The 15,623-nt window shown below is 35.8% G+C and overlaps 3 non-coding genes across 3 annotated transcripts; all 3 read left to right on the top strand.

The window, feature by feature from the left end:
* Positions 1–1,280: 1,280 nt before the first annotated feature.
* TRNAT-CGU (transfer RNA threonine (anticodon CGU)) lies at positions 1,281–1,351 on the top strand. The gene has a single exon. It is a non-coding gene; the product is annotated as a tRNA-Thr (tRNA).
* A 6,190-nt stretch (positions 1,352–7,541) lies between these two features.
* Positions 7,542–7,612, top strand: TRNAT-CGU (transfer RNA threonine (anticodon CGU)). The gene has a single exon. It is a non-coding gene; the product is annotated as a tRNA-Thr (tRNA).
* Positions 7,613–10,456: 2,844 nt separating this feature from the next.
* Positions 10,457–10,527, top strand: TRNAA-CGC (transfer RNA alanine (anticodon CGC)). The gene has a single exon. It is a non-coding gene; the product is annotated as a tRNA-Ala (tRNA).
* Positions 10,528–15,623: the final 5,096 nt, after the last annotated feature.

Raw genomic sequence — 15,623 nt, forward strand, 5'->3', positions numbered from 1 at the left:
AAAAACTGCAATAATTATAAACTATTTGCAAGAAATCAATAAAACTTGGACAAATAGAAGTAAAGAAAATTATGAATATTAGTATCAACTTTATTCTTAAAATGTCCATAGTAAGAAAAGCACTAGTGGTTCAAGTGTAGAATGCTCGCCTCGTACGTGAGAGACCCGGGTTCGAGTCCCGGCTGGTGTGAAGCGCTGATGATTTTGTACAATGATTTATGAATAGTACGCTCCACTCGCCTAATACTTTAAGGCGCATATTCACTAAATTGAAATTTGTTTATTTTTTTCTTATATCTATTGTTGCAAAACGAACACTGTACGAATACTGCACACTCAACTTCGTGATTGTTAACGATTAATGAAGTCTAGCAATCAATTTTTATTATCAACATTATCGATAAGTTAGAATAATAATTGGTTTCAACCTTCGTATTATTATTATTATTATTATTGTTATCGACACTCTGTTTCTGTTGCACTATCATTTCCATCGTAATTATCATTGTTCACTACGTCATACCATCGTGTAGGCCAAAGAAAGGAGCAACGGATGTCATTATAAAATCATTCTCCATTTTATTACGATGAACTGAGAATTGTCGCCCGTTTTCTATATAATTATTGTCATACTGATAATTGTTCAAATGGAGTTGAATATGGAGGGAAGAAGATAGAATGGAAGGTGATTGGATCGATGGAGACAGGGAGGAAGGGCTGTGTGTGTAGTGTTCCTTAAAAAGTCTTAAAATGACTTAAATATATGATTTTTTGAAATTTGAGGCCTTTACAAGTTTTAAAACGGAGTTTTTTTCTGTCGCAGGTCTTAAAAGATCTTTGTTGGCAAAAATCATTTGCTGATTAACCTAACCGTTTACTTATGGGGCCGTGTGAAAAAAAATGAATAAAAATCAAATAAAAATCAGCGTGCGATCTATCCAAAAGGTTGTGTAAAATTGTCAGGGTGAATTTTTATCTTGGTCACTGACGCGACGAGAAGGCCTACACAATATGGGTTAGTGTGTATTTAGCGACCAGTGGCTCCAGGTCTTAAAAAGCAATTGGGATGATAATAATTTTAAAACGAGTAACAGCAATCATGTACACCGAATAACATTGCAGTAATATCAGTGTTATTGATAAGCACCAAAAAAAAAAAAAAAACAATGATTAGAGACTGTAATTACAAGAAAACAACAAAACATAGACAAATATAAGTGAAGGAAATTATGATTAATAGTATCAATTGAATTATCCTTAAAATGCCCTTGGTAAGAAAAGCACTAGTGGTTCAAGTGTAGAATGCTCGCCTCGTACGCGAGAGACCCGGGTTCGAGTCCCGGCTGGTGTGAGAATTTCAAAGTTTTGTACGCTGATTTATGAATAGTGTGTTCACTCGGTCATGATCCTTAGGCGCATCGTCACTAAAACTGAAATTTATTTATTTTTTATTATTCCATTGTTGCAAAACAAATTCTCTAGCAGACTTTGTTATAATCAACATTAGATTAAAAGTCTAGTAATCACTTTTTAGTATCAATGTTATCAGTAAGTTAGAACAATGATTAATTTCAAGCTTCGTATTATTATTATTTCAATTATTATCAGTAATCTGAATAAGGACTTATTATGAATATTATGAATACGTGATTGCTATAAAAGCTGGAGGTGTAGACAGTCTTCCGGTTTAAATAACACATGCATACATATCAAGCATCTAATGACTGAAAAATACAAAGCGAAAAACAGTTCTCATGACTTATTGGTCAGTTATCTTCAGTGTTGCAGATCTCGAGGTAACCCCACCGTAGCTATTTTAAGGTTAGGTTAAAATGTTGATCGTTTTGCCTCGAAAGGAAGTCAAAAATGAAAGTTTGATGTTAAGATAGTGGTTTGTATATTTCTGATAATTTTTATGACGTTATAAGTATGATACGTTTAACCCTTAAATCTTAACCCTTCAGAGCTGAGATTACCTTAAATTTATCGACATTCAATTCACTGTTGTAGGATAGGAACACTTTTGTTAAGGATAATGCATTTGTAAGTGAAGTGTGATTTATTGCATAGAATGAATGTAGCACAAATAACTCAAGTTTTGCAACCATCACCTTTATTATTCTTTCTGATGAAAGCTGCTGTAACTTTTGTTTCTGTTCCACTATCATTTCCATCGTAATTATCATCATTCACTACATCATACCATCATGTAGGCCAAAGAAAGCAGCAACGGATATTATTGTTAAGCCCGAACGACCACAGGATAGCACCTAACCTCAGCAGCCGTTAAAGGTCCGAGTGTGCATGTGGGGGCGAGCACTCCTTGTCCCCTTGTCTAAGGTACTGTCAGGTCGAAACAAACGCTGGTCACTTCACCAAGGGGTTTATTAATCCTCGGGAAATAAGGCACATCGAACACGGGGCGAAAATCACAGTCTCAGGCGGGGAAACGAGAGGAGGGGTCGCGAGCACGTCTTCCTCAGGCGAGTCCCGGGCGCTCTCTGCTGGACGAGCCTCCACCCCCCCCAAAACACCCGCGACATACAAAACATTAATAGAGGCTGGTGTAACACTATCATACACTTTTTATTATTATTATTAATACAATGAATAGAGAATGGTCACCCGTTTTCCGGTTATATAAGTATTGTCATAATAGTGATAAATATTCAGATGAGTTTTGCGATCTCATTTGTCAACATTGGACCTTGATCTTTGCTGATCAACGCGACCGTTTCCTTATGGGCCGCGTGCAGAAAATCATTCGGTGAGCAATCTATCCAAATCCTGTGTAAAAATCATGGGGCGAAAATTCTATTTCTTGGCCACTGAGCGACAAGAAAGCCTACACATTATGGGGTAGTGTGTATTTAGCAACCAGTGGCTCCAGGTCTTAAAAAGCGATTGGGATGAGTTTTAAAAAGCCTTACAAAGGTCTTAAACTCCATCAGCTTATACCTGCAAGAAACCTTGTGTATGTATGGATGCATGTAAGCAACACGGGTAGTGAGAATAACAATATTGAAGCAATCATGTCCACCAAATAACATTGCAGTAACATCCGTGTTACTGGTGAGCACCAAAAACTGCAGCACTTATGAACTATTTGCAAGAAAACAATAAACTTGGGCACAGAAGTGAAGAAATTTATGACTAATAGTATCAATTCAATTAACCTTAAATTGTCCATAGTAAGCAAAGCACTAGTGGTTCAAGTGTAGAATGCTCGCCTGGTTCGCGAGAGACCCGGGTTCGAGTCTCGGCTGGTGTGATATGCGGTTAATTTTGTACAATGATTTATGAATAGTACAATCCACTTGCCTAATACTTTAAGACGCATATTCACTAAAATTGAAATGTATTTATTTATGTCATAACATAATGAATGACTCGTTTTGCTGTCATCACCTTTATTACTTTTTTCGTAACTCTTTTATTTTGTTTCTGCTGCACTATCATTTCCATCGTAATTATCATTGTTCACTACATCATACCATCGTGTAGGCCAAAGAAAGGAGCAACGGATATCATTATAAAATAATTCTCCATTTTATTACGATGAATTGAGGATTGTCGCCTCTTTTCTGGCTATATAATTATTGTCACACTGATAATTGTTCAAATTGAGTTGAATATGGAGGGAAGAAGATTGAATGGAAGGTAATTGGATCGATGGAGACAGGGAGGAAGGGCTGTGTGTGTGTAGTGTTCGGGCGCATCCTTAAAAAGTTTTTAAAATGATTTAAATATATGTTGTTTTGAAACGGATTTTTTTCTGTCACAGGTAAAAAAATCTTATATTTCTCCAAGACATCTTTGTTGGCAAAAATCATTTGCTGATTAACCTGACCGTTTACTTATGGGGCCGTGTGAAAAAAAATAAAAATCAAATAAAAATCTGCGTGCGATCTATCCGAAAGGCTGTGTAAAATTGTCAGGGTGAATTTTTATCTTGGTCACTGACGCGACGAGAAGGCCTACACAATATGGGTTAGTGTGTATTTAGCGACCAGTGGCTCCAGGTCTTAACAAGCAATTGGGATGATAATAATTTTAAAACGAGTAACAGCAATCATGTACACCGAATAACATTGCAGTAATATCAGTGTTATTGATAAGCACCAAAAACTCCAATGATTAGAGTGTAATTGCAAGAAAACAACAAAACATAGACATACAAAAGTGAAGCAAATTATGAATAATAGTATCAATTGAATTCTCCTTAACATGCTTGCAATAAGAAAAGCACTAGTGGTTCAAGTGTAGAATCCTCGCCTCGTACGCGAGAGACCCGGGTTCGAGTCCCGGCTGGTACAAATCATTAAGTATTTTGTTCACTCCGTCATGATCATTAGGTGCATCGTCACTAAAACTGAAAATTATTTATTATTCCATTTTTGCAAAAGAAATACTCTAGCACACTTTGCCTAATCAACAGTTGATTAACTCTATGACTCATTTTTATTATTATCAATGTTATCGGCAAGTTAGAATAATGATTGATTTCAAGCTTCGTATTATTTTTATTTCGATTATTATCGGTAATCTCAATAAGGACTTATTATCAATGAATTGTACATGATTGCTCTAAAAGCTGGAGGTATAGACAATCTTCCACAAACCAGCTTAAATAACACACACACACATAAATATCAAGCATCTAATCACTGAAAAATACATAACGAAAAACGGTTCTCATGACTTAATGTCAGTTATCTTTAGTGTTGCAGATCTCGAGGTATCCCCAACGCAGCTATGATGTTATAAGAATGATGCGTTTAACCCTTCAGAGCTTGGATTTCCTTAAATTCACCGACATTCAGTTCACTGTTGTAATATAGGAACACTTCTGTTAAGAATGCATTTGTAAGTCAAGTTTGATTTATTGCATATAATGAATGTTGCACAAATAACTCGTCTTGCAACCATCACCTTTATTACTCTTTCTGATGAAAACTGGTGTAACTTTTGTTTTGTTTCTGTTGCACTATCATTTCCATCGTAGTTATCATCGTTCACTACATCATACCATCATGTAAGCCAAAGAAAGCAGCAACGGATATTATTGTTAAGCCCAAACGGCCACAGGATAGCACGCTAACCTCAGCAGCCGTTAAAGGTCCGAGTGTGCACGTGGGGGCGAGCACTCCTTGTCCCCTTGTCTAAGGTACTGTCAGGTCGAAACAAACGCTGGTCACTTCACCAAGGGGTTTATTGATCCTCGGGAAATAAGGCACATCGAACACGGGGCGAAAATCAGTCTCAGGCGGGGAAACGAGAGGAGGGGTCGCGAGCACGTCTTCCTCAGGCGAGTCCCGGGGGCTCTCTGCTGGACGAGACCCCCCCCCCAAACACACCAAAACACCCGCGAAATGCAAAAAATATATATAGAGAGAGGATGGTGTAACATTATTTTAAACTAATTCTTCTTTTTATTACGATGAATAGAGAATCGTCACCCGTTTTCCGGTTATATAAGTATTGTCATAGTAGTGATAAATATTCAGATGAGTTTTGCGGAGAGCTCGCAGAAGAAGGATGGAAGGGTAGATTGAATGGAAGGTGGATGGAGACAAGAAGGAAGGGTTGGGTCTGTGTACAGTTTTTGGACGTATCCTTAAGTCTAAAAATGTCTTTAATATATGTTTTGGGGAAATTTAAGGCCTTAACAAGTCTTCATAACGGAGCTTTTTCTCTCGCAGGTCTTAAAACATATTAATTTCCCCAAGGCATATCTATTTTCCCGTAAATCATTTGTCAACATTAGACCTCCATCTTTGCAGAACAACGCGACCGTTTACTTATGGGCCGTGTGCAAAACGTCATTCTACGAGCAATCTATCCAAAGGCCTGAGTAAAAATCTGTATCTATATCTATATCGATGTCGAAAATTCTATACCTTGGCCACTGACGCGACAAGAAGACCTGCACGTTATGGGGAAGTGTGTATTAAGCGACCAGTGGCTCCAGCTCGTAAAAAGCGATTGGGATGAGTTTTAAAAAGACTTACAAAGGTCATTAAACTTAATCAGCTTCCACCTCAAAGAACCCTGATGTATGTATGGATGCATGTAATCAACACTGGTAGTGATAATAACAATATTAAAACGAGTAACAGCAATAATATACACCGAATAACATTACAGTAATATCCGTGTTATTGATGAGCACCAAAAACTGCAATAATTATAAACTATTTGCAAGAAAACAATAAAACTTGGACAAATAGAAGTAAAGAAAATTATGACAAATAGTATCAATTCATTTCTTGAAATGTCCATCGTAAGAAAAGCACTAGTTGTTCGTGTAGAATGCTCGCCTCGTACGTGAGAGACCCGGGTTCGAGTCCCGGCTGGTGTGAAGGACTTACAATTTTGTACAATGATTTATGAATAGTACGCTCCACTCGCCTAATACTTTAAGGAGCATATTCACTAAATTGAAATTTGTTTATTTTTCCTTATATCTATTGTTGCAAAACGAACACTACGAATACTGCACACTTTACCGTGATTATTAACGATTAATGAAGTCTAGCAATCAATTTTTATTATCAACATTATCGATAGATTAGAATAATAATTGGTTTCAACCTTCGTATTATTATTATTATTATTATTTTTGTTATCGACACTGACTAATGACATAATGGATGACTCGTCTTGCAATCATGACCTATATTACTCTTTCTGTAACTCTTTTGTTTTGTTTCTGCTGCACTATCATTTCCATCGTAATTATCATTGTTCACTACATCATACCTTCGTGTAGGCCAAAGAAAGGAGCAACGGATATCATTATAAAATCATTCTCCATTTTATTACGATGAATTGAGAATTGTCGCCCGTTTTCTATATAATTATTGTCATACTGATAATTGTTCAAATGGAGTTGAATATGGAGGTAAGAAGATTGAATGGAAGGTGATTGGATCGATGGAGACAGGGAGGAAGGGCTGTGTGTGTGTAGTGTTCCTTAAAAAGTCTTAAAATTACTTACATATATGCTTCTTTTTTTCTTTTTTTTTTTTTTTTTTTTTTTGGAAATTTCAGGCCTTAACAAGTTTTAAAATGGAGCTTTATTCTGTCGCTGGTCTTAAAACATCTTAAACTTGTCCAAGACATATCTTTGTTACCACAAATAATTTGCTGATTAACCTGACCGTTTACTTATGGGGTTGTGTGAAAAAATAATAATAATAATAATAAAATAAAATAAATAAATGAAATAAAAATCAGCGTGCGATCTATCTGAAAGGCTGTGTATAATTGTCAGGGTGAATTTATATCTTGGTCACTGACGCGACGAGAAGGCCTACACAATATGGGTTAGTGTGTATTTAGCGACCAGTGGCTCCAGGTCTGAAAAAGCAATTGGGATGATAATAATTTTAAAACGAGTAACAGCAATCATGTACACCGAACATTGCAGTAATATGTTTTATTGATAAGCACCGAAAACTCCAGTGATTAGAGACTGTAATTGCAATTATGACTAAAAGTATCAATTGAATTTCTTTAAAATTCCTTTAGTAAGAAAAGCACTAGTAGTTCAAGTGTAGAATGCTCGCCTCGTACGCGAGAGACCCGGGTTCGAGTCCCGGCTGGTGTGAAAGTGCTACGATTTTGTACGCTGATTTATGAATAGTGTGTTCACTCGGTCATGATCATTAGGCGCATCGTCACTAAAACTGAAATTTATTTATTTATTATTATTCCGTTGTTGCAAAAGAAATACTCTAGCACACTTTCTTATAATCAACAGTTGATTAAGTCAATTATTCACTTTTATTATTATCAACGTTATCGGTAAGTTAGAATAATGATTTGTTTCAAGATTCGTATAGTTATTTTTTTCAATTATTATTATCATAAGGACCTACTATCAATGAACTGTACATGATTGATATAAAAGCTGGAGTTATAGACAATCACAAACCAGCTTAAATAACACACACATACATATCAAGCATCTAATGACTGAAAAATACGAAACGAAAAACGGTTCTCATGACTTATTGGTCAGTTATCTTCAGTGTTGCAGATCTCGAGGTAACCCCACCGTAGCTATTTTAAGGTTAGGTTAAAATGTTGATCGCTTTGCCTCGAAAGGAAGTCACAAATGAAAGGTTGATGTCAAGATATTGGTTTGTATATTTCTGATAATTTTTATGACGTTATAAAAAGATGCATTTAACCCTTAAACCTTAACCCTTCAGAGCTGAGATTACCTTAAATTAATCGACATTCAATTCACTGTTGTAGGATAGGAACACTTTTGTTAAGGATAATGCATTTGCAAGTGAAGTGTGATTTATTGCATATAATGAATGCAGCACAAATAACTCGTCTTGCAACCATCATCTTTTTTACTCTTTCTGATGAAAGTGCTGTAACTTTTGTTTTGTTTCTGTTGCACTATCATTTCCATCGGAATTATCATCGTTCACTACATCATACCATCATGTAGGCCAAAGAAAGCATCGAACACGGGGCGAAAATCACAGTCTCAGGCGGGGAAACGAGAGGAGGGGTCGCGAGCACGTCTTCCTCAGGCGAGTCCCGGGCGCTCTCTGCTGGACGAGCCCCCCCCCCCCCTACACACCAAAACACCCGCGAAATACAAAACATTAATAGAGGCTGGTGTAACACTATCATACACTATTTATTATTATTATTAATACAATGAATAGAGGATGGTCACCCGTTTTCCGGTTATATAAGTATTGTCATAATAGTAATAAATATTCAGATGAGTTTTGCGATCTCATTTGTCAACATTGGACCTTGATCTTAGCTGATCAACGCGACCGTTTCCTTATGGGCCGCGTGCAGAAAATCATTCGGTGAGCAATCTATCCAAAGGCCTGTGTAAAAATCATGGGCGAAAATTCTATTTCTTGGCCACTGACGCGACAAGAAAGCCTACACATTATGGGGTAGTGTGTATTTAGCAACCAGTGGCTCCAGGTCTGAAAAAGCGATTGAGATGAGTTTTAAAAAGCCTTACAAAGGTCTTAAACTCCATCAGCTTATACCTCCAAGAAACCTTGTGTATGTATGGATGCATGTAAGCAACACTGGTAGTGATAATAACAATGTTAAAACAAGAGTAACAGCAATCATGTACACCGAATAACACTACAGTAATATCAGTGTTATTGATAAGCACCAAAATCCAATGATTAGAGACTGTAATTGCAAGAAAACAACAAAACATAGACAAATAAAAGTGAAGCAAATTATGACTAATAGTATCAATTGAATTCTCCTTAAAATGCCCATAGTAAGAAAAGCACTAGTGGTTCAAGTGTAGAATCCTCGCCTCGTACGCGAGAGATCCGGGTTCGAGTCCCGGCTGGTGTAACCGATTCTTGATTTTGTAAGCTATTTTATGAATAGTGTGCTCATTCGGTCATGATCCTTAGGCGCATCGTCACTAAAACTGAAATTTATTCTTTTTTTTCTTATTACATTGTTGCAAAACAAATACTCTAGCACACTTTGCCATAATCAACATTAGATTAAAAGTCTAGTAATCACTTTTTAGTATCAATGTTATCGGTAAGCTAGAACAATGATTGATTTCAAGTTTCGTATTATTATTATTTCAATTATTATCAGTAATCTGAATAAGGACTTATTATGAGTGAATTGTACGTGATTGCTATAAAAGCTGGAGGTGTAGACAAACTCAAAATACTCAAGCACACTTTACTTTGTTATAATTAACAGTTGATTAAGTCTGTTGTTCACTTCTTATTATTATAAATGTTATCGTTGTTAGAATAATTGTTGGTTTCAAGCTTCGTATTATTATGATTACTTCAATTATAATCGGTAATCTGAATAAGGACACATGAATGAATTGTACATGATTGCTATAAAAGCTGGAGGTATAGACAGTCTTCCACAAACCAGCTTGGATGGATGGAGACAAGGAGGAAGGGCTGTGCGGATGTACAGTGTTCGGGCGTATCCTTAAAAAGTCTTAAAATGTCTTAAATATATGGTTTTGGGGAAATTTAAGGTCTTAACAAGTCTTAATAACGAAGCTTTTTCTCTCGCAGGTCTTAAAACATCTTAAATTTGCCAAAGGCATATCTTTGTTCGCCAGTGGCTCCAGGTCTTAAAAAGCGATTGGGATGAGTTTTAAAAAGACTTACAAAGGTCTCAAACTCAATCATACCTTCAAGAACCCTGATGTATGTATGGATGCATGTAATCAACACTGGTAGTGATAATAACAATTACAAAAAAAGAAAAAAAAAAAGAGTAACAGCAATAATGTACACCGGATAACATTACAATAATATCAATGTTATTGATAAGCACCAAAAACTCCAATGATTAGAGTGTAATTGCAAGAGAACAACAAAACAGACAAATAAAAGTGAAGCAAATTATGACTAATCGTATCAATTGAATTCTCTTTTAAATCTCTCTAGTAAGTGAAGCACTAGTGGTTCAAGTGTAGAATGCTCGCCTCGCACGCGAGAGACCCGGGTTCGAGTCCCGGCTGGTGTAACAAGCCATTAGTTTTGTACGCCTATTTATGAATAGTGTGTTCACTCGTTCATGATCATTAGGCGCATCGTCACTAAAACGGACTTTTTTTTCTTATTCCATTGTTGGAAAAGAAATACATTATCAGACTTATCTTTGTCATAATAAACATTAGATTAAATGTCTAGTGATCACTTTTATTATCAATGTTATCGGTAAGTTAGAACAAAGATTAATTTCAAGCTTCGTATAATTATTATTTCAATTATTATCGGTGATATGAATAAGGACAATTAATTGTACGTGATTCCTATAAAAGCTGGAGGTGTAGACAGTCTTCCACAAACCGATTTAAATAACAGACACATACATATCAAGCATCTAATGACTGAAAAATACGAAACGATAAACGGTTCTCATGACTTATTGGTCAGTTATCTTTAGTGTTGCAGATCTCGAGGTAACCCCACCGTAGCTATTTTAAGGTTAGGTTAAAATGTTGACAGTTTTCCTCGTAAGAAAGTCACAAATTAAATGTTGATGTCAAGATAGTGGTTTGTATATTTCTGATAATTTTTATGGCATTGATATGGCAGCATGATGCGTATAACCCTTAAATCTTAACCCTTCAGAGCTGGGATAACCTAAAATCTCTAGGAATTTTAAGGATTACACGAAACCCTGTGTGTGAAATGGTATTTACATAAACTTGATAAAAGCTTCGTTTAATGGAGTTAAGAGGTTACACAAGTTCACTGTAACACAAATAATCACACAAACAAAACCACATCTTACGACAGTTACAATAATGGCGGTTATGATATCTCCACAAAACATACGTAATCAAATAACCTTTCTTTAGAAATATATTTCTAATTGAGTATTATTGTAAACCACACAACTATGTAATTACGAATATAGTGCAGCATTTTTGCTTTCTTTTTTTTTTCTTTTTTACTGTGTCTGTAATGTTTTTCAGGCGTAAAGTGTAAATAAAATATAAGCAATGTGTATCATGTAAATTCGATATAGAAATAATAACACTGGATGTTATAAAACATAAGAGCAAAATCAATAATTAACAATGAATAACAATAATATTATTGATAAGCACCAAAACCATAATAATCCTTAAACTGTATGTGCAAGAGAACAACAAAATGTGGACAAATAGAAGTGAACGAAATTATTTATAGTATCAATTCACTTCATAAAATGTCCAATATCTACATAAAACATCAGTGGTTCAAGTGTAGAATGCTCGCCTCGTACGTGAGAGACCCGTGTTCGAGTCCCGGCTGGTGTGAGACCATATAGATTTTGTACAGTGATTTATGAATAGTGTGCTCAGTCGGTCATGATCCTTAGGCGCATCGTCACTAAAACTGAAATTTATTCTTTTTTTCTTATTACATTGTTGCAAAACAAATACTTTAGCACACTTTGCCTTAATCAACATTAGATTAAAAGTCTAGTAATTACTTATTAGTATCAATGTTGTCGGTAAGTTAGAATAATGATTGATTTCAAGCTTCGTTTTATTATTATTTCAATTATTATCGGTAATCTCAATAAGGACTTATTATGAATGAATCCAACATGATTGCTATAAAAGCTGGAGGAGGTGTAGACAGTCTTCCACAAACCAGTTTAAATAACACACACACACATATCAAGCATCTAATCACTGAAATATACGAAACGAAAAACGGTTCTCATGACTTATTGGTCAGTTATCTTCAGTGTTGCAGATCTCGAGGTAACCCCACCGTAGCTATTTTAAGGTTAGGTTAAAATGTTGATCGCTTTGCCTCGAAAGGAAGTCACAAATGAAAGGTTGATGTCAAGATATTGGTTTGTATATTTCTGATATTTTTATGAGTTATAAGTATGATGCGTTTAACCCTTAAACCTTAACCCTTCAGAGCTGAGATTACCTTAAATTCATCGACATTCAATACACTTTCGTAGGATAGGAACACTTTTGTTCAGGATAATGCATTTGTAAGTGAAATGTTTTTTGCATATAATAAATGTAGCACAAATAACTCAAGTCTTGCAACCATCATCTTTATTACTCTTTCTGATGAAAATTACTGTAACTCTTTTGTTTTGTTTCTGTTGCACTATCACTTCCTTCGTAATCATCATCGTTCACTACATCATGTAGGCCAAAGAAAGCAGCAACGGATATTATTGTTAAGCCCGAACGACCACAGGATAGCACGCTAACCTCAGCAGCCGTTAAAGGTCCGAGTGTGCACGTGGGGGCGAGCACTCCTTGTCCCCTTGTCTAAGGTACTGTCAGGTCGAAACAAACGCTGGTCACTTCACCAAGGGGTTTATTAATCCTCGGGAAATAAGGCACATCGAACACGGGGCGAAAATCACAGTCTCAGGCGGGGAAACGAGAGGAGGGGTCGCGAGCACGTCTTCCTCAGGCGAGTCCCGGGCGCTCTCTGCGGGAGGACCCTCCCCCCCCACACACACACACACCAAAACACCCGCGAAATACAAACATATATATATATATATATATATATATATATATATATATATATACATAATATATGTATATATATAAAGAGGATGGTGTAACAATATTTTAAACTAATTCTTCTTTTTATTACGATGTATAGAGAACGGTCACCCGTTTTCCGGTTATATAAGTATTGTCATAAGAGATAAATATTCAGATGAGTTTTGCGGAGATCTCGCAGAAGATGGATGGAAGGATAGATTGAATGGAAGGTGGATGGAGACAAGGAGGAAGGGTTGTGTGTGTACAGTGTTTGGACGTATCCTTAAGTCTAAAAATGTCTTTAATATATGTTTTGGGGAAATTTAAGGCCTTAACAAGTCTTAATAACGGAGCTTTTTCTCTCGCAGGTCTTAAAACATCTTAAATTTCCCCAAGTCATATCTATTTTCCCGTAAATCATTTGTCAACATTAGACCTCCATCTTTGCAGAACAAGGCGACCGTTTACTTATGGGCCGTGTGCAAAACGTCATTCTACGAGCAATCTATCCAAAGGCCTGAGTAAAAATCTGTATCTATATCTATATCGATGTCGTAAATTCTATACCTTGGCCACTGACGCGACAAGAAGACCTGCACGTTATGGGGAAGTGTGTATTAAGCGACCAGTGGCTCCAGCTCGTAAAAAGCGATTGGGATGAGTTTTAAAAAGACTTACAAAGGTCATTAAACTTAATCAGCTTCCACCTCAAAGAACCCTGATGTATGTATGGATGCATGTAATCAACACTGGTAGTGATAATAACAATATTAAAACGAGTAACAGCAATAATATACACCGAATAACATTACAGTAATATCCGTGTTATTGATGAGCACCAAAAACTGCAATAATTATAAACTATTTGCAAGAAAACAATAAAACTTGGACAAATAGAAGTAAAGAAAATTATGACTATTAGTATCAAATGAATTTTCCTTAAAACGTTCATAGTAAGAAAAACCACTAGTGGTTCAAGTGTAGAATGCTCGTCTCGTACGTGAGAGACCCGGGTTCGAGTCCCGGCTGGTGTGAATGACTTACAATTTTGTCCAATGATTTATGAATAGTACGCTCCACTCGCCTAATACTTTAAGGAGCATACTCACTAAATTGAAATTTGTTTATTTTTCCTTATATCTATTGTTGCAAAACGAACACTGTACGAATACTGCACACTTTACCGTGATTATTAACGATTAATGAAGTCTAGCAATCAATTTTTATTATCAACATTATCGATAGATTAGAATAATAATTGGTTTCAACCTTCGTATTATTGTTATTATTATTTTTTTTTGTTATCGACACTCTGACTAATGACATAATGGATGACTCGTCTTGCAATCATCACCTATATTACTCTTTCTGTAACTGTTTTGTTTTGTTTCTGCTGCACTATCATTTCCATCGTAATTATCATTGTTCACTACATCATACCATCGTGTAGGCCAAAGAAAGGAGCAACGGATATCATTATAAAATCATTCTCCATTTTATTACGATGAATTGAGAATTGTCGCCCGTTTTCTATATAATTATTGTCATACTGATAATTGTTCAAATGGAGTTGAATATGGAGGGAAGAAGATAGAATGGAAGGTGATTGGATCGATGGAGACAGGGAGGAAGGGCTGTGTGTGTGTAGTGTTCGGGCGCATCCTTAAAAAGATTTTAAAATGACTTAAATAATTGTTGTTTCTGGAAATTTAAGGCCTTAACAAGTTTTAAAACGTTTTTTTCTGTCGCAGGTCTTAAAGAATCATAAATTTCTTCAAAACATCTCTTTGTTGGCAAAAATAATTAGCTGATTAATCTGACCGTTTACTTATGGGGCCATGTGAAAAAAAAAAAAAAATAATAGTAATAATAAAAATCAAAAATGAAATAAAAATCAGCGTGCGATCTATCCGAAAGGCTGTGTAAAATTGTCAGGGTGAATTTTTATCTTGGTCACTGACGCGACGAGAAGGCCTACACAATATGGGTTAGTGTGTATTTAGCGACCAGTGGCTTCAGGTCTTAAAAAGCAATTGGGATGATAATAATTTCAAAACGAGTAACAGCAATCATGTACACCGAATAACATTGCAGTAATATCAGTGTTATTAATAAGCTCCAAAATCACCAATGATTAGAGACTGTAATTGCAAGAAAACAACAAAACATAGACATATAAGGGTGAAGAAAATTATGACTAATAGTATCAACTGATTTCTCCTTAAAATACCAGTTGAAAGAAAAGCACTAATGGTTCGTGTGTAGAATCCTCGCCTCGTACGCGAGAGACCCGGGTTCGAGTCCCGGCTGGTGCGAGTAAGTAAAGATTTTGTACGCTGATTTGCGAATAGTGTGTTCACTCGTTCATGATCATTAGGCGCATCGTCACTAAAACTGAAATTTATTTGTTATTATTCCATTGTTGCAAAATACTCTAGCACACTTTGTTATAATCAACAGTTGATTAACTCTATTGCTCACTTTTATTATTATCAGTGTTATCGGTAAGTTAGAATAATTATTGATTTCAAGCTTCGCATTATTTTAATTTCGATTATTATCGATAATCTGAATAAGGACTTATTATCAATGAATT

Source organism: Penaeus vannamei, chromosome 27, assembly GCF_042767895.1.
Source record: "Penaeus vannamei isolate JL-2024 chromosome 27, ASM4276789v1, whole genome shotgun sequence".
Taxonomy (NCBI): Eukaryota; Metazoa; Arthropoda; class Malacostraca; order Decapoda; family Penaeidae; genus Penaeus; species Penaeus vannamei.